The sequence below is a fragment of the Pteropus vampyrus genome, unplaced genomic scaffold (genome assembly GCF_000151845.1).
Source record: "Pteropus vampyrus isolate Shadow unplaced genomic scaffold, Pvam_2.0 Scaffold281, whole genome shotgun sequence".
NCBI classification, from domain to species: domain Eukaryota; kingdom Metazoa; phylum Chordata; class Mammalia; order Chiroptera; family Pteropodidae; genus Pteropus; species Pteropus vampyrus.
Window position 1 is genome coordinate 770,958 of NW_011889062.1, and position 3,562 is coordinate 774,519.

The following is a 3,562-nucleotide window of genomic DNA, read 5'->3' on the forward strand; positions in this document are numbered from 1 at the left end:
CTAAGGGTTTGTCTATTTTAGATTCCACACATAACTGAGATCATACAATGTTTGTATATGCTTTATTTCACTTAGCCTAATGTCCTCCAGGTCCATAGATGTCACAAATGGCAGAATTTTCATCTTTTTTAAAGGCTGAATAGTATTGTATGTATACAGCATATTTTCTTTATCCATCCACCCACTGATGGAAACTTAGGTTGTTTCTATATCTTGGGTATTGTGAATAATGTTGTTATGGTCATAGAAATGCATATATATATCTTCAGGATCCTGAGTTCATTCCCTTTAAATATATATCCAGAATGGAATTGCTAGATCATTTGGCAGTACTATTTTCAATTTTTGGAAGAAATTTCATACTGTCTTTTTGCAATGGCTGCACCGATTTACATTCCCACAAGCACTGTACCAGAGTTCGGTTCCCTTTGCTCCATATTCTCTCCAACACATATATTTTTCTCTTTTTTCTTTCAAAAATAGTAATCTTAACAAGTGCAAGGTAATATCTCATTTTGGTTTTGTTTCGTATTTCTCTAATGATTACGATGTTAAGCATACTCTCACATACCTGTTGGCCATTTGTATGTCTTCTTTGGAGAAATGTCTATTTAGGTCCTTTGGCCTATTACTATCAGGTTATTTGGTTTTTGCTATTAATGTGTAGGAGTTCCTGATATATTTTGGATATTAATTCCTTGTCAATATATGGTTTGCTAATATACTTGAACCTTGAACAACAGGGGTTTGAACTGCACTAGTCCATTTATACATAATTTTTTTTTTCTTTTTGCAATTGACCAGCACAGTTCAATTGACCTATGCAGTTCAAACCCCTGTTGTTCAAGGGTCAGCTCCGAAGGTGGGAATCCACATATGTGTAGGACCGACTTAAGTTACACACAGATTTTCGATAGCGTGGGCAATTGGCGCCCCTAACCCCCTGTATTGTTCTCGTGTCAATTGTATTTTTATCCCCATTCTATAGATTGCCTGTTTGTTTTGAGGAATGTTTTCTTTGCTCTGCAGAAGCTGTTCAGTGATGTAGTCCCACTTTTGTTACCTGCGATTTTGGTGTCATAGCCAAAAACTTATTGCCGAAACCTTTGTCAAGGAGCTTTTTCTCTGTTTTTCTTTTTTTACCTAAGAATTTTATGGTTTCGGGTCTTACATTTAAGTCTTCAATTCATTTGGAGTCGATTTTTGTTTATGATATGACATATAGGTCCAATTTCATTCTTTTCAAGTGAAGATTCAGTTTTCTCAACACTATTTAAAAAATTATACTTTCCCCATTTTGTATTTTTGGAGCCCTTCTTGAAGATTAGTTAACTGTATATGTGTGGGTTTATTTCTGGGTTCTTGATTCCATTCCATTGGTCTATGTCTCAGCTTTTATGCCAGTACCATACTGTTTTCATTACTATAGCTTTGTGATATAATTTGAAATCAGAAAGTATGTTCTTCTTGCTCAAGATTGATTAGTCTATTCAGTATCTTTTGTGGTTCCACATGAATTTTATTTATTTATTTATTTATTTATTTATTTTAATTAATTAATTATTTTAATGCCTACAGCACCTAGTCTTCCTAGGTGGTCTCCCATCCAAGTACTAACCAGGCTCGACCCTGCTTAGCTTCCGCGATCAGACAAGATTGGGCATGTTCAGGGTGGCATGGCCATAGACTCCACATGAATTTTAGAATTGCATTATATATTTCTCTGAGAATGCCATTAAAATTTTGAAAGGGATTGCATTAAATCTGTAAATCACTTTGGATAGTATGGACATTTTAACAATATTAATTCTTCCAATTCATGAACATGGAGTATATTTCCATTTATTTTTATCTCCAAGTTTTTCACCATAGTTTTATAATTTTCAGTGCATAGATCTTTTATCTCCTTGGTTAAATTTATTCCTATGCCTTTTATTTTTTGATTGTAAATGGGATTTTTTCCTATTATCTTTTTCAAATAGTTCATTCTTAGTTCATTTATTGTATTTGTAACTTTACTGAATTTGTTTATCAGCTACAACAAAAGACAATTTTAAACCTTCCCTTCTGATTTGTGAAAGCACAAAAACAGAACAGATTAAAATGGAAAAATATTTACAATAGCATAAATCACAGTCTTACTCTCCAGCTTCAAAAGTACATATATATTTTATAAATAAAAAAATTATGAAATGCAACTAAACAAAGCACTATCAGAAGACTAGAGAGTTTGAGAAAGCCCTGTTAGCCTCTTTCTGAACATTGTACATAAGTTTAGCAACAAAAACATTTGCCCTTGACACTGGAGCAATAATTACAGCAATTTGCAATGAAGGGTCAGGCCATTGGCAAGACATTGGAGGAGCAATGCTGTCTCATGCACAGAAGTAAAAATTCTAGTGTCTGATGGTACATCTCACTATACCCTTGACCCACTGAGACAGGATTTGAAGAACTAGAGAATTACTAGAGAACTAGAGAAGCACTAGAGAATTACTAATGAAAAATCAAAAAGAAAAATGAGTATAAAACCAAAGTTTTAGAAATATTTATTATTAATAGAGAAGCACCAAACTCAATAATCAAAAGAGCTAACAGAGAAAACAGTTATTAGAACAATAAAAATGTAAATAAACTGTAAATAATATATCTAATGGGTTAAAGAGAACATTAAATCCATGATCCTGTAATTATAAAAAAGAGATTGTGGATTTTAGAACTAAAAACATAAAATCATTTGCATATAAATACCTTAGGAACAGGTGAAAAAGATGAGTAACTTAGAAATTTTAAATGGAAATTTTAAATGGAAAAATAAGACGAAAACCCCAAAATAATTAAAATTACTAAAAATAGACTCACAAGTAGTTTTAGAAATTCCACCTACCATCTATGATGCAAAGAAAGTGCAAGGGAGAAAATAATCATAGTTATATAAGAGCTTTTAATAATAAAGGTAATTTTCTACAAATCAAGATATCTCATGGTATGGAGAAGGAAGCTAGGAGATAGAGAACCTTCAGCTTTAGAATTTTCAGGAGAAGCAAAATAAAAATCAAGACATAAAAATATTGTTTTAAAATTTTTAAATAAATTTTAATAAAATAGCAGATTAGGAATAACTAAATTTAGAAATAATAAAGTAAAAGATTAATCTGAAGAAATTCTCTAGAATCTAATATTAAAATATAAACTAACCAAATTAAAGAGAGATTAAAAATATAAAAAACAGAATGAGAAGATCTAAAAAGAGGTCTTGGAGAAACTAAGGCTGAAATAAAAGAATAATTTTTATAAATAATGATAAGAATTTCCAAAACTGCAGAAAAACATGAATTCTTAGATTTGAGAGAGAAATACACAAGCAGGATAGAGACCTAGACAGATATTAATATAACTACAGAAAGCAAAGAAAATAACAAATTCTGAAAGTAGCTGAAGGGAAAAGACAAATTATCTATATGAAAATCTATAGTGAAAGCAGATATTTAACATGAGTTCATGAACAAGAATCTTTACAATGAGTTTTTTTTTATTACTAAGTAAAAAAGGGAGATAACCT

The 3,562-nt window shown here is 31.0% G+C and overlaps 1 pseudogene; it reads right to left on the reverse strand.

Annotated features, from left to right (window-relative positions):
* Nucleotides 1-1,569: 1,569 nt before the first annotated feature.
* Nucleotides 1,570-1,688, reverse strand: LOC111729789 (annotated as a pseudogene).
* Between the last annotated feature and the right edge of the window lie 1,874 nt (nucleotides 1,689-3,562).